Consider the following 16,165-nt stretch of genomic DNA (forward strand, 5'->3'; position numbering starts at 1 on the left):
ATTTGTCACGGCCACAGATGCGGCCCCGGAGCTGTCGGGTTAAGGTGGAGGCCTGAGTAGCCGACATCTACTGCGTCCTCTTCGACGCCGTGCCCAACGCCAAGTCTGCCATGTAAGGGGCCCTCATGCACGCTCCATATCAGTACTTCTCTTTAGCTACTAGCCTGTTGTTTGCCGTGTTTGGGAGTGGCGGGTTCGGGTGTGAGAGATGGGCTTCAGGGTTTGGTAGTTCCTGCGGAGATCGGATATTCTGTAAAGGGATATGTGTTGTAGTCTGGTAGTTCTTGGTATCTTTTCCAAGGGATATTGTTGATAGTTGCAGTCTGGTGATAGTTGCAGTCTGGTGATAGTTGCAGTCTGGTGATAGTTGCAGTCTGGTGATTGTTTTTATCTTTTAGAAGGGATATTACTTCTACAGAAAATGGCCAAGAGAAGTTCAGTTCAAGCTAAGCATACAATTTCTGAATTAGATAAAGCTGCAGATAGAAAAAATACCACTTCTCATGCACCAAGTGATCCCCAGAAGGTAGGTTATAGTGTTCTACTGCATGACAGGCTGTGTATTTTCCTTTATAAGGAGTAAAGTTTTCCTAACATGCTTTGTCAGATTAATATAATTCATGCACGTGGCTCTGCGATTTTGAAGTATCCTCTGTTCTGTTTCTTGTAGAGCTGGTTACATTCCGCCTAAGGTCTATTCAGCAAACATGTTTGGGTTTGTAATGTCTGATTTAATTCTACAAGATAGTTTCATGGAAGTTGATTCGCCTGTGACAGATTACGCTCTGTACCAGTTCGGCACCAGCGGCGCCGTCGTCGCCGTCGCCACCACCGTTACGCATCCGCTCGGTCAGTCAATTGCGCAGGGTTTTTAAAAAAGGTTGTCCATCTTGAACCGTAATCTGTTCGACAGTGTTTTTCTAATTCCCTAGGAAATTATTAGTCATTTTTGTGTTTGGAGATACACTGTTAAGGTGACTAATAAACTTTCCTCCTTTTACAATGTACAGTTCATATATAAGTTCATATATTGTTTTGTTCACATGTATATGAGATGCACGGTTATGCCTAATACCTGAAACATATGAACTGAGAGACGTTCTTTTCTTCCTGGACATGTTGTTATCTATCTCCTTTGGTATGGCATCTCCTTTTATATTATTTAACAAAATTCTTTGCTACCAGTGAAATATCCTAAACAATCTGGAAAATGTATAGCTCAAATGGATATATATATATATATTATTGTGCTGCTGATCTATTTACTTGATTGGCTCTTCGACGGACGTCTCCTTCACATGTGTCTTTCTTCTACCTTTTTTGCTGACCGGTTGTTCTCGCTACTCCTTTTCAGTTCTTCATGTGTACAGGAAGAATAGGAAGCAAAAAAGGGAGGTGAGGAGGACTTGTGTACACATGATTAGGTCGGTCATGGATTTGTGTAGCTAGCTAGCTAGCATAGCTAATCTTATGTGGCTGATGCACAAATAGATCGAGTGGCACTTTAAATTTTCTCCACCTAATGATTTTCTTGTTATTTCCTTCTGAATACTTAGCCAAGCACTGTTTCATTCATGTGAAACTCAAGATTTGATAGTGGCAACCTCAAAGAGATAGTGGTGCATGTACATATCTCACAATTTGACAAATAGTTAAATTCCCTATATTTTAGTATTTCTTTCTTATTCCTATTTCTGGTGACTAAACTGAATTTCTATCCTTTTGCTCCCTGAGTTCTTGATGGAATCAACACTCAGTTACACGAATCTGTTTTAATTTGTACGGATTTGAAGGAGCTTTTATCATTTCCATCTATTTTAACTGCAAGTATATTCAGCTGTATTTTTTATTTCGGTTTGCAAAAACTGGCGTCGGTCATGCTCTTGAAATCATTACCACGAGTTATATTTGTTGATTTCTTATAGTTTATGTATTTCTCAGAGCTTGTTACCTATTTATCTTAAATGTTACTTTGCTTTGGCATTTCAGAAACATTGTAGTTGCTTATTTGTATTCTATACTTTTGGGTGATTTTACCAGTACCTTGCTTATGTTTGTACAATACTATTGGATATCTGATGGAGCTTTCATTGTTGTACTGCTTATTCCACCCCTGGCTTTGCTTTCCCCTTTTCTGGCTGGTCTCGATGCACTTTTCAGCCGAGGACCCAAAAGATATCCCGTGCCCCATATTTCTACACTTGTAATACTATTTCTGTCCCTGTCGAGTTCGATATGGATATGCCCCAAAATGTATTTTTATTTTGTTAAACAGTTTAACGCAACTTAGTGATAAAATATGTCTTCTATTTATGTACTCTTCCTCTCAATCACCAATATGGTCCCAGTTATCCATGTTTATGCACGTGTTGTCTGCAGGTGGTTATGCTGGTTTTATTTTTCGATTGGTTGTTAGCCCCCTACAAGAGTTGCCACAATATGAAAAGGCTCCAAAAGGTGTCACGGTCAGGAATCTTTTTTCCAGGCATCCAGTGATGATCAGGTAACCAAACCATATCACAGGATGTGTGTTTGTGTGATCTGGCAAAGTAATGCTCTTCTTTTGTGGTATGTGGAAAGTAATGCTCTCTTTGTTTATTCATTTTTGGAGCCATTAAATATTTTTGCCCTCATAGTAGTTTTAGATGTTATGCCTTAGCATATTATATCAATGAGAAGTGAATGTGTTTTAGCTCGTATCTTCTAAATTAGTGTCTTCCACCGCATATCAGAAATTAATGGTTCATATCATGTTTTGTATTTCTGTTATATCATGTACTTCTTCAAAATTTGTATCTCAACCTAGCCTTCTTAGTGATAATTTTAGTGGAAGAAATTATATCTCTTTTCGAGTATGAGGACTGTTATTTATTAACAACAAGTATTTATCACCTTTAAAAAAATTAGTCTCCTTATTAACAGAAATACACTGATCCTATTCTACCACTATAATTTAGTTCATGTGCTGTAGGCATCACTGTCATTGCAATTCCTAAAGATATGGAATTCTCATACTAATGCCGCTAATATATTTGCTCAAGAGGTCTCAAAATGAAAGCTAGGCATACTCTTCTTCATAAATCGTGTTTTATAACCAGATCAACAAAGTTTTTGTATTTCATGATTGATAGATGAAGTCATGTTTGCCAATGTCACCCAAAAATACACTAATTATTTTCCATCCTGAGCTCATTTCCATGCCTGCTCTGGAATATTTTCCTACGGAGAAGATGGCCACAATACCAATTGGGCAGACTTTGTCAAGGCGGCAGGAATAGAAGAATAACATATACTCAGATAAGGATCTTCGTCTTCAAGATTATAAGGGGAAATTATTGCTCACTGTCCTGTCCATATGCTTTAGAAGGAAATCACAAGTGTATTTTCTATACAAAACCATCATGTGGTCATCTATATTACAAACTATTCACACCATATTCATATGGAATGGCACTTATGGCGGTAGTTGAATCAAAGCTATCTATCAGTACGCCTAACTATGGCTTTGTAGTTTTAGCGCATCCACTACCACTGTGTTGGCATTTGCTCTCTAATGTTCCTGCTTGTACTACTAAACTTAATGTCAACTAATTAGCTTTTGCAATCTCATGGCTGCATTGAGCTTGATGTTGCCTTACTTTTGGGGCCGGTTAGTTTTTATAATCTCATGACTTTGTTGAACTCGATGATGTTACACTTCTAAAATGTTTGTTCTTTTCCATGAACCAGAAAATCGGTTGTTTTGTTACATGTGCTATACTTGCCTTCCTACTAATGCATCATGCAATTTGATCTTCCGCTGTTTGGCCATGTTGGTTGGACCGGCACCCTCGCGCCAAGGCGCGTTGCCGATCTAGTTAAAAGTAGGCTGCACCGAACAGCTGCGGTCTTCGCCTTCAAAGAAAACTAAACATGTCTGCCTCAGGTTTCTTTTCTCTTTAATCTCTCCTAATAATAATAATAATAATAATAATAATAATATATTATATATATAAACATATAATAATAATAATAATAATAATATAATAATAATAATAATAATAAAAGCACGGATTGAGTCTTCGAATTCACCGTCGCGTCATTTTTTTGAAAAAAACCCTGTGTTTTACTGTAATTAACCCGCGCTACAGTTTTAATGCTAATAAACAGAGAAAACGTTTCGTGTGTTGGGCTTGGGCCTCGGCTCGGCCTTTAGGGTGAAAAAAAGAAGAAGAGCACGAACGAACCGGTACGGACGAGGGAAAAAACGCACGCCCCGTCTCGACCTCCAACGCGCCGCCGGCCCCCTGCCACGCTGCTGCGCACCGCCGGCCCCCGACACGCCGCCGTGCGCCGCTGCAGCCGACCCCCGCCACGCCGCTGCGCGCCGCCACCGCCTCTACGCCGTCCGCCGCCCCCGCCCCTGCGGCTTTCCATCACCGGAGACACACGATGCCGGCGCCACACCATCCCCCAACTCCTCCCCCCTCCTCCTCTGCCTCCACCGCTCTTCAGCCGACCAACTCCCTACTGAGGGAGCCATGGAACTGGTTGGCCATGCCCTCGAGGTGCTCCCCGTCATCCCGTCGCCGGCTGCTGCTCCGGGCCCGCCTCCTCTCAGCTGACATCGCTGGAAATTGGCGGCACCGCCAGATCCCCCGTCTGAAAGTCCCCAAGTACCAGGTGCTTGCTCCCAGATCCGCACTATATACCCAATTTTTGCTTGATTGTGCAGATTTGTAAAAATTTCGATTTGGAGACGAGTTAGAATAACCTTGTGAATTATTGCTAACCTTGCAAGAGGCAGACAAGGAGGGTCTGATTGTTGCTGAGCCGAGCTCGTAAACGTCTCACTCATGTGGTTTTGTGCTATTCTGAATCTTCTTCTCTAAAGTGTGTTGTTTCAGTTTCAGACACAAATGTGTTGCGCTTGCAGTGCATACCAATGCATAGTTTACCGATGTGCATGCGTGTTCATTTGATTTCACTCCAGTTTACCGATGTGCATACGTGTTCATTTGATTGCACTTCAGTTTACCAATTCTTTTTACTAATCCAAGTTCAACATAATGTCTGTATTGTGCCCTCCAGACCTGAAAATTCCTACTTTTGGTTAATAAATCATGTTGTTCTCAAGACTCAACTATGGATGATCAGAACATTAGCAACCTTGAAGTAGCAGTTCTGTTATGTTCAGAATTTACTTAAAATTGAAATTTGAAAAGAGCATGAGTTTTGGGCTTTATTATTCACCAGGATCTTTTAGCGTGTGCCTGCAACCATAGCTTCCATCGTCATTACCTTAGGTTTTTCTTTTTTCCATATGTTCGGCAAAGAAAAGTCTTCTAGCGTCATTGCCTTAGTTTCTTTTCCATATGTATGGCAAGTAAAAGTGACATGCATTTTAAATCGTTGGAAGTAAGCTTTGATGTGTTGTGATAACAATTAATCATGTACCTTCATCTGCATGAAGAGATAAGATTTTTCATGATTTTGTATATCCTTCAGTTTCTTGTTGTAACCTGAAGAATTCACAAGCATTCATATGTAGAAGTGAGTAGAATTCATATGTAGCAGCGAGTCATGTTTGTATGTTTATACATTAGAGGTGTTTGTGCATGAGTCAATTGGTTGTAGCAGCAGGTAGCAAGTCTTCTCCAGAGTTGACAAAAAATATATTATTAGTGATTACTGCAACTCTTTTTTATTATTACAATTGATTTTCGCATTATCTGATTACTCCATCAATGAATCGCCATTTAATCGTATCTTTACGTAAGGTTAAACTTCTATTTTTGTTTCCCTCAAGCATACCAGGTCAAGCATGGTAGAAAAGTTGAATGTTTAATACTTGTTAGATAAGCTCAGGTTCAGCAGTTTCAGAACATTTTCGATATACAAATAGTGCTTCAGTTCAAGAAGACGTGTTAGTTTTGAATTCTCCTTGTGAACACCTCTTTACTTCAGAGCATCTAAATAGTGATGTACCCACTGTAGTTAGGACTTAAGATGTATCAGAACTTTTAAAGACATTTTTCTATAGTTAGGTTAAGAGATATATGATGGTGATGCCAGTGGTTGTGCCTGCCTTATCCAAAAGCCATATATTTTTGCAAAATAGATTATTACTTGATGAGTTATTTCGAATTTGACCTCAAAAGTAAAGTAATGATGAATCAGGAACTTCATCTAATCGTCACCCTAAAGAGCATACTCCTTATGTTACTATTTCTTTCCCTAATGATGAACCAGGACCTCCATTTAATTCTGACCCTAGATAGCATGCTCCCTCCGCTACTATTGTTTATTTAATGGCTGGCCAAATGAGCTGCAGGAGCAAGAATTGCAGGATCAAAACAAAAAACCAGGGAAGAATATAATGTCAGTGTGATTTGTTGCCAACGGCAATTCTCCACTGGAGCTCTATGTACAGCAACAGAAAGTATGACTTCTTCATGAAAACATCTTGATCCTTATTTTTTCGTACTACTATTCTATAGTAACAAAACACACCATCAAGTTAGGATATCTTGGTCATTTTTCTGTTCTGTAAAACAAAACATGTTTAAAGGATTATCAATTGTGGCTGAAAACCTGTACATCCTTTGCTCCTCTAGAAAATGGAGTTTAGCCTTACAAAGAAGAAGCAGAAAAGAAACTCGGAAGTCCACCTTATGCGCCTCTGCCTGTATGTTTACAACTTCCAAGTGGCCAGATTTTATCAGTTGTTGATAGATGAAAGACCAACCAATTTATGCCTAACATTTGTGTCTCTACATTTATGCACTACCATTATAGAGCTCAAGGCATCAGCTGCAGCACCAAGCATGCCAAGAAGTTTGCCTATGGTGAGTGCATGTTGGGTTATGTGTTCGTGGCTTTCGCCACGGTCATTTTGTCCGTCATCCTGTAGTGTTGAAGGTGTTCTGGAGACACTGGTTGGCGTGGCGTTCACCAGTTAACGGTACACCACACCGTCACCGCCACCGATGGCATCACCAATGTCCGTCGGTCGAGGTTCACGGCATTGTAACATTGAAGACAGAGTTGTGTGCTCTGCTTTGTACATTGGAGTGGCCCATGACTACATTGGTCAGATTGTCCTTCTTTGCATATACGTACTTCTCAAGCAGATACGGCCCAATCAAGGGCTCCTCTTTGATGAAAGGAGAAGGATGAAGAAGTCAAGCTATTGGAGAGGTCAATTGAGGAGCTCGAAAGTACTTTATTTGCTCTCAAAAGTAGCTTTATTCAGTTTGAGTGAATTTTGTGGCCTAACTGTTGTAGCTATTCATTTTTCCATGCATTCTGAATGTTAGTACACATCCATGTTGGTATAGAACTCGTGTTGTTATGCCTGCGTTATCACAACAACTTTCCCAGTTTTTGTGCATAAACATACATATGTGGACTAAACTCTTTCCCTTATTTTTTGTTACTTGCTCAGCCAATACATATGTATGCTAATATAGTTATTTTCGTATACTTCTAATCCCAAAAAACACAATACAAATCCTAAAAGAAGTTATTTTTTGTAATTAAAATTGCTAGCAATGACCTCTGTGTTATACGTTATGAAACATCCTATGATCTGAACATCATGAGCCTGCCTGGAAACACACATTAGCATTGACCATGAAAGAATTTTTCACTAAGAAAAGAGAGACTGATTCTTGGGCATTTTTCTCCTGTTGCAACGCACGGGCCCTTTTGCTAGTACCCTCTAAATCGATTCAAGAGATATTGTCCGTACGTCATGAACTGATGACATTGCACAGATTGCAGATTCAATCTAAAAATATATACTAAAACCGTTGGGATGATACACATGCATGTAGTGTATATGTACGAAAGATCCAGGGTGAGTAAAAACAAGCCATTCATACATCAGAGGAGAGAACGGGTTCTCCATGTGGCTCTTGCATTTAATTTGGAGCTGTGGCAACACGCGGTCCTCCAACCCCGGCCGTTTCAACCTAGTCTTGGCACTACATTAGAGGAGAGGACAAGTGCTACATGCGGCATTTACGGTCCGATTTGGAGCTATGGCAAGGCGTTGTCCTCCAAACCCTGTCGTTTCAGCCTAGTGCACTACAAATTTAGTGCGGCCATCATTGGCACCACATGCTTCCTCCCACCTCCACGCAGACGTGTGTTCCTCAAGTCGAACCCAGACATCTTGAGCTCAAATTCTGCAACACACATCAGAACCTGCAGGTGATGGAAGCGGCCCTGAGGGAGCATTGTATATGTTACCACATGTCCTAGCCTTTATAGGATCTTAAAGTTAGGCACGCGTGCTGTTTCTTAGGGACTTTAGTTGACCCCTCTCATAGCAGGAACTCTGTGGCACTAAGTACTGAGATCAATACAGATATAACTCAACTTAATTAGGCCACCACCACAAGGAGGCCCTGGACATCAGGGTTGAATACCAAAAGCAGTTTAGGCCAAAGCTCAAGTACCTATTGCCGGTAGAACGCATACACTTGGATGCTTCTTCTTCCATTGGTCGCTTCCCGCCATGGGTCTGCCTCATGCCAAGGAACCACGATGGCGTTGGATTCACAGCAGCAGCGTTGCCCTCCTCAAAATCGCCAACGTCGAGCCTCAGGTCGACGGCCTCAAGGATGCGTCCCCTGGGCGCGCCATGGCACGCGAGGCCCAGTAGCAGGAGCCACTCTGCGTCCTCCTCATTGAACTCGCCGGCGCCAAGCCTCTGGTTGACTGCCTCATCCCGCGCCCGCAAGGTAGAGCTTACGCCTGCCCTCCAATAGCTGGTTGCACCTTGCCGATTTGAAGGACTTCAATCTGATTGGTTTCTGTCTCGTGGTTGCATGCGAGCAGGAAATCGAGCCAGGGTTTTGTGAGAAGGAAATCGAGGGGATTGGATTTACCGTGCCATCCTCATTAAAAGAGGGGAAGGATTCAACCAAAGAAAGGGAAGGAGATCGGGTTGGATCAAATAGGAAGAGGAAGGAGATCGACAAGGGAGAAGGAAGAACGGAATCGGAGCGATGGAGAAAATCGGGTAGACCCCGACATCGTGCAAATACGGTTTGTTTAGGAAAGATTGTGCTCTTCTCGTTTATTTTAAATCTAAGCCAATCTTCATAATTAACGCAAAATCGAAGAATATAAAGGGGTGATGTATGGATAATAATGAAAGCCTCTGTCCTTTATTATTAGGTAAAGATAGGGGATTCCACCTACTCCCGGTGAGTGATGATATTGCGTATGGGGTTTACCATGTATTGTGCACCCCCACCAAACCCAGCCTAGCCCACACGGTGGCATCTAGGTCCTTTCGTGTTCAGCATATTTCATCATTGTTGCACTTTGATCCTATGTGCTTGAGGTGTCCGGAGGAGGAAACTGAGGATACGGTACAATGTATGCTAACTAACAGAGCCCTAGACTAGATGGTTCTAATGGTACGTTTCTGAAGGAAAAAATGGTGGTGATTTGTCAAAGATTAATTCATCCAATTGCACAAGGACCTTTACAAGGGAAACCTTAATACTGGGAGTATTAGCACTACATTTGTCACTCTCGTTCCTAAGAAAAGCAATCGGAAACTACCTCAAATTATAGGCCCGATACGTCCATTTTGCATCATGTTTTTATATTGATATTTAATGCATTGTGGGCTGTTATTAAACATTATATCACAATACTTATGCCCATTCTCTCTTATTTTACAAGGTTTACATGAAGAGAGAGAATGCCGGCAGCTGGAATTCTGGACTACAAAAGGAGCAAATATTAGAGACCTATTCTGCACAACTCCAAAAGTCCTGAAACTTCACGGAGCACGTTTTTGGAATAAATAAAAAATATTGGACGAAGAAAGTACCAGAGGGGGGCCACCAGCCAGCCACAAGGGTGGAGGGCGCCCCCCGACCTTGTGGGCCCCTGGCAGGCCTTCGGTGCCCATCTTTGTCTATATGGTGTCTTTCACCCTGGAAAAAAATCAAGAAGAAGCTTTCGGGACAAAGCACCGCCGTCTCGAGGCAGAACCAATCTAGGGCTCCGACGGAGCTATTTTGCCAGGGAAACATCCCTCTAGGAGGGGGAAATCGTCGCCATCGTCATCACCATCGATCCTCTCATCGAGAGGGGGTCAATCTCCATCAACATCTTCACCAGCACCATCTCCTCTCAAAACCTAGTTCATCTCTTGTATTCGATCTTGGTCCCAAAACCTCAGATTGGTACCTATGGGTTGCTAGTAGTGTTGATTACTCCTTGTAGTTGATGCTAGTTGGTTTATCCGGTGGAAGATTATATTTTCAGTTCCTTAATGATAATTAATACTCCTCTAATTATGATTATGAATATGCTTTGTGAGTAGTTACGTTTGTTCCTAAGGACATGAAGTCTTGTTATAAGTAATCATGTGAATTTGGTATTCGTTTGATATTTTGATGAGATGTATGTTGTCTCTCCTCTAGTGGTGTTATGTGAACGTCGACTACATGACACTTCACCATTATTTGGGCCTAGGGGAAGGCATTGGGAAGTAATAAGTATATGATGGGTTGCTAGAGTGATAGAAGCTTAAACCCTAGTTTATGCGTTGCTTCGTAAGGGGCTGATTTGGATCCATATGTTTCATGCTATGGTTAGATTTACCTTAATACTTCTTTCGTAGTTGCGGATGCTTGCGAGAGGGGTTAATCATAAGTGGGAGGCTTGTCCAAGGAAGGGCAGCACCCAAGCACCGGTCCACCCACATATCAAATTATCAAAGTAAGGAACGTGAATCATATGAGCATGATGAAAACTAGCATGACAACAATTCTCATGTGTCCTCGGGAGCGCTTTGCTTTATATAAGAGTTTGTCCAGGCTTGTCCTTTGCTAAAAAAGGATTGGGCCACCTTGCTGCACCTTAGTTACTTTATTTACTTTCTACCCGCTACAATTTATCCTATCACAAAACTATCTGTTACCGATAATTTCAGTGCTTGCAGAGAATACCTTGCTGAAGACCGCTTGTCATTTCCTTCTGCTCCTCATTGGGTTCGACACACTTACTTATCGAAAGGACTACGATAGTTTCCCTATACTTGTGGGTCATCAAGACTCTTTTCTGGCGTCGTTGCCGGGGAGTGAAGCGCCTTTGGTAAGTGGAATTTGGTAAGGAAACATTTATATAGTGTGCTGAAATTTATTATCACTTGTTACTATGGAAAATAATCCTTTGAGGGGTTTGTTTGGGGTATCTTAACCTCGACCAAAACCACAATTAGTTGCCCCTCAACCTATAGCACCTACTTAAAATATTTATTATGAAATTTCTTCGGCTATGATAGAGAAACTGCTAGCTAATCCTTATACAGAAGATGGAACATTACATCCCGATATGCACCTAATCTATGTGGATGAAGTTTGTGGATTATTTAAGCTTGCAGGTATGCCCGAGGATGGTGCCAAGAAGAAGGTCCTCCCTTTATCTTTGAAGGGAAAGGCACTGACATGGTATAGTCTATTGGATGATATTGGATCATGGAACTATAACCGATTGAAATTGGAATTTCATCAGAAGTTTTATCCTATGCATCTGGTTCATCGTGATCGGAATTATATATATAATTTTTGGCCTCGTGAAGGAGAAAGTATCGCTCAAGCTTGGGGGAGGCTTAAGTCAATGTTATATTCATGCCCCAATCATGAGCTCTCAAGAGAAATTATTATTCAAAAAATTTATGCTCGGCTTTCTCAAAATGATCGATCCATGCTCGATACTTCTTGTACTGGTTCCTATATGAAGAAGGATATTGAATTCAAATGGGATTTGTTGGAAATAATTAATCGCAACTCTGAAGATTGGGAACTCTACGAAGGCAAGGAGTCAAATATAAACCTTAAGTTTGATTGTGTTAAATCTTTTATGGATACCAATGCTTCGTGATTTTAGCACTAAATATGGACTTGACCCTGAGATAGTAGCTTCTTTTTGTGAATATTTTTCCACTCATGTTGATCTCCCTAAGGAGAAGTGGTTTAAATATCATCCTCCCATTGAAGTTAAAGAGTTGAACCTATTACAGTTGAAGAAGAAACTATTACTTATAATGTTGATTCTATTATTCCTACTGCTTATATTGAGAAACCCCCTTTCCCTGTTAGAATAAAGGATCATGCTAAAGCTTCAACTATGGTTAACAGAAGTAATATTAGAGCACCCAAACCTACTGAACAAATTAAAGTTGAACCTAGTATTTCTATGGTTAAAGATCTCTTGGTTGATAATATTGATGGGCATGTTATTTATTTCTGTGATGAAGCTGCTAGGATTGCTAAACCCGATATGAAAGGTAAACATAGACCCGTTTTTGGCATGCCTGTTGTTTCTGTTAAAATTGGAGATCATTGTTATCATGGCTTACATCATGTGGGTGCTAGTGTGAGTGCAAACCCTTATACCTTATATAAAGAATTTATGAATGATATTGCACATGCTGAGATAGAAGATATTGATGTTACTATTAAGCTTGCTAATAGAGATACTATATCACCAATTGGGATTGTTAGAGATGTTGAAGTCTTGTGTGAGAAGATAAAATATCCTACTGATTTTCTTGTTCTTGGTTCCCCACAAGATAATTTTTGTCCCATTATATTTGGTAGACCTTTCTTGAATACTGTTAATGCTAAGATAGACTGCGAGAAAGATATTGTTACTGTTGGTTTAGGGGATATGTCTCATGATTTTAATTTCTCTGAATTTCGTAGAAAACCCCATAATAAAGAATTACCTAGTAAATATGAAATTATTGGTCTTACTTCTATTGTCGTGCCTCCTACTGATCCTTTAGAATAATATTTGCTAGACCATGAAAATGATATGTTTATGAATGAAAGAAGAGAAATAGATGAAGTATTCTTTAATCAGGGACCTATTTTGAAACACAATTTGCCTGTCGAAATCCTTGGAGATCCTCCTTCGCCTAAGGGTGATCCCGTGTTTGAGCTTAAACCATTACCCGATACACTGAAATATGCTTATCTTGATGAAAAGAAGATATATCCTGTTATTATTAGTGCTAACCTTTCAGAGCATGAAGAAAAGAAATTATTGAAAACTCTGAGGAAGCACCATGCCGCTATTGGATATACTCTTGATGATCTTAAGGGCATTAGTCCCACTCTATGTTAACACAAAATTAAATTGGAGAAAGATGCTAAACCGGTTGTTGATCATCAACGGCGGTTAAATCCTAAGATGAAAGAAGTGGTAAGAAATGAAATACTAAAGCTTCTGGAGGCAGGTATAATTTATCCTATTACTGATAGTCAATGGGTAAGCCATGTTCATTGTGTCCCTAAGAAGGGAGGTATTACTGTTGTTCCTAATGATAAGAATGAATTGATTCCTCAAAGAATTGTTATAGGTTATAGAATGGTAACCGATTTCCGCAAATTAAATAAAGCTACTAGGAAATATCATTACCCTCTACCTTTTATTGATCAAATGCTAGAAAGATTATCCAAGCATACACATTTTTCCTTTCTAGATGGTTATTCTGGTTTCTCTCAAATACCTGTGTCGAAACAAGATCAAGAGAAAACCACTTTTACTTGGTATTTCGGTACCTTTGCTTATAAACGTATGCCTTTTGGTTTATGCAATGCACTTGCTACCTTTCAAAGATGTATGACTGCTATATTCTCCGACTTTTGTGAAAAGATTGTTGAGGTTTTCATGGATGATTTCTCCATTTACGGAACTTCTTTTGATGATTGCTTAAGCAACCTTGACCGAGTTTTGCAGAGATGTGAAGAAACTAATATTGTCTTGAATTGGGAAAAGTGCCACTTTATGGTTAATGAAGGTATTATCTTGGGGCATAAAGTTTCTGAAAGAGGTATTGAAGTTGATAAAGCTAAAGTAGATGCTATTGAAAAGATGATGTGTCCTAAAGATATCAAATGTATAAGAAGTTTCCTTGGTCATGCTGGTCTCTATAGGAGGTTTATTAAATACTCTAAAATTTCTAGGCCTCTCACTAATCTCTTGCAAAAAGATGTTCCTTTTGGTTTTGATGATGATTGTGTAGAAGAATTTGAAATACTTAAGAAAGCCTTGATTTCTGCACCTATTGTTCAGCCACCTGATTGGAATTTACCCTTTGAAATTATGTGTGATGCTAGTGATTATGTTGTTGGTGTTGTTCTAGGACAAAGAGTTGATAAGAAATTAAATGTTATTCAGTATGCTAGTAAAACTCTAGACATTGCCCAGAGAAATTATGCTACTACTGAAAAAGAATTTCTAGCAGTTGTATTTGCATTTGATAAGTTTAGACCTTATATTGTTGATTCTAAAGTAACTGTTCACACTGATCATGCTGCTATTAAATATCTTATGGAAAAGAAAGATGCTAAACCTATACTTATTAGATGGGTTCTCTTGCTACAAGAATTTGATTTGCATATTATTAATAGAAAGGGAGCTGAGAACCCCGTTGCAGACAACTTGTCTAGGTTAGAAAATGTGCTTGATGACCCACTACCTATTGATGATAGATTTCCTGATGAACAATTAAATGCCATAAATGCCTCTCATAATACTCCATGGTATGCTGATTATGCTAATTATATTGTTGCTAAATTTATACCACCTAGTTTCACATACCAGCAAAAGAAAAAGTTTTTCTATGATTTAAGACATTACTTTTGGGATGACCCGCACCTTTATAAAGAAGGAGTAGATGATTTTATTAGACGTTGTGTACCTGAGCATGAACAGGAACAGATCCTATGCAAGTGCTACTCCGAGTCTTACGGAGGACACCACGCTAGAGATAGAACTGCACATAATGTATTGCAATCCGGTTTCTATTGGCCCACTCTCTTTAAAGATGCTCGTAAGCTTGTCTTGTCCTGTGATCAATGTCAAAGAATTGGTAATATTAGTAGACGTTAGGAAATGCCTATGAATTATTCACTTGTTATTGAACCATTTGATGTTTGGGGCTTTGATTATATGGGAATTTTTCCTTCCTCTAATGGGTATACATATATTTTAGTTGTTGATTATGTTACTAAGTGGGTAGAAGCTATTCCAACTACTAGTGCTGATCATAACAATTCTATTAAGATGCTTAAAGAAGTTATTTTTCCGAGGTTTGGAGTCCCTAGATATTTAATGACTGATGGTGGTTCACATTTTATTCATGGTGCTTTCCGTAAAATGCTTGCTAAGTATGATGTTAACCATAAAATTGCATCTCCATATCATCCTCAGTCTAGTGGTCAAGTAGAATTGAGCAATAGAGAGATTAAATTAATTTTGCAAAAGACTGTTAATAGATCCAGAAAGAATTGGTCTAAGAAACTTGATGATGCTTTGTGGGCCTATAGAACTGCTTATAAGAATCCTATGGGTATGTCTTCGTATAAAATGGTTTATGGAAAAGCATGTCACTTACCTCTTGAATTAGAACATAAGGCATATTGGACTATTAAAGAGCTCAATTATGATTTCAAACTTGCCGGTGAGAAGAGGTTATTTGACATTAGCTCACTTGATGAATGGAGAACCCAAGCCTATGAGAATGCCAAGTTGTTTAAAGAAAAAGTAAAAAGATGGCATGATAAAAGGATACACAAGCGTGAGTTTAATGTGTTGGAAATATGCCCTAGAGGAAATAATAAAATTGTTATTATTATATTTCCTTGTTCATGATAATTGTCTATTGTTCGTGCTATAATTGTATTAACTGGAAACCGTAATACATGCGTGAATACATAGATCACAATATGTCCCTAGTGAGCCTCTAGTTGACTAGCTCTTTGATCAATAGATGGTTGTGGTTTCCTGACCATGGACATTGGATGTCGTTGATAATGAGAACACATCATTAGGAGAATGATGTGATGGACAAGACCCAATCCTAAGAATAGCACAAGATCGTTTAGTTCGTTTGCTAGAGCTTTTCTAATGTAAAGTATCATTTTCTTAGACCATGAGATTGTGCAACTCCCGGATACCGTAGGAATGCTTTGGGTGTATCGAACACCACAACGTAACTGGGTGACCATAAAGGTGCACTACAGGTATCTCCGAAAGTGTTTGTTCGGTTGGCACGAATCAAGACTGGGATTTGTCACTCCGTATGACGGAGAGGTATCTCTGGTGACCATAATGAGCTCAATGTGACCAAGGAGTTATTCAT

At 39.7% G+C, this 16,165-nt stretch overlaps 2 long non-coding RNA genes across 2 annotated transcripts; both read left to right on the forward strand.

Moving 5' to 3' along the window:
- The first annotated feature begins 363 nt into the window (after positions 1-363).
- LOC125554065 lies at positions 364-3,546 on the forward strand. Its single transcript, XR_007304311.1, has 3 exons — positions 364-849; positions 1,355-1,424; positions 2,380-3,546. It is a non-coding gene; the product is annotated as an uncharacterized LOC125554065 (long non-coding RNA).
- Positions 3,547-4,209: 663 nt separating this feature from the next.
- Positions 4,210-7,436, forward strand: LOC125552483. The gene is made up of 3 exons (XR_007303631.1): positions 4,210-6,421; positions 6,597-6,667; positions 6,778-7,436. It is a non-coding gene; the product is annotated as an uncharacterized LOC125552483 (long non-coding RNA).
- The last annotated feature ends 8,729 nt before the right edge of the window (positions 7,437-16,165 follow it).

The sequence above is a fragment of the Triticum urartu genome, chromosome 4, assembly GCF_003073215.2.
Source record: "Triticum urartu cultivar G1812 chromosome 4, Tu2.1, whole genome shotgun sequence".
Classification (NCBI taxonomy): Eukaryota; Viridiplantae; Streptophyta; class Magnoliopsida; order Poales; family Poaceae; genus Triticum; species Triticum urartu.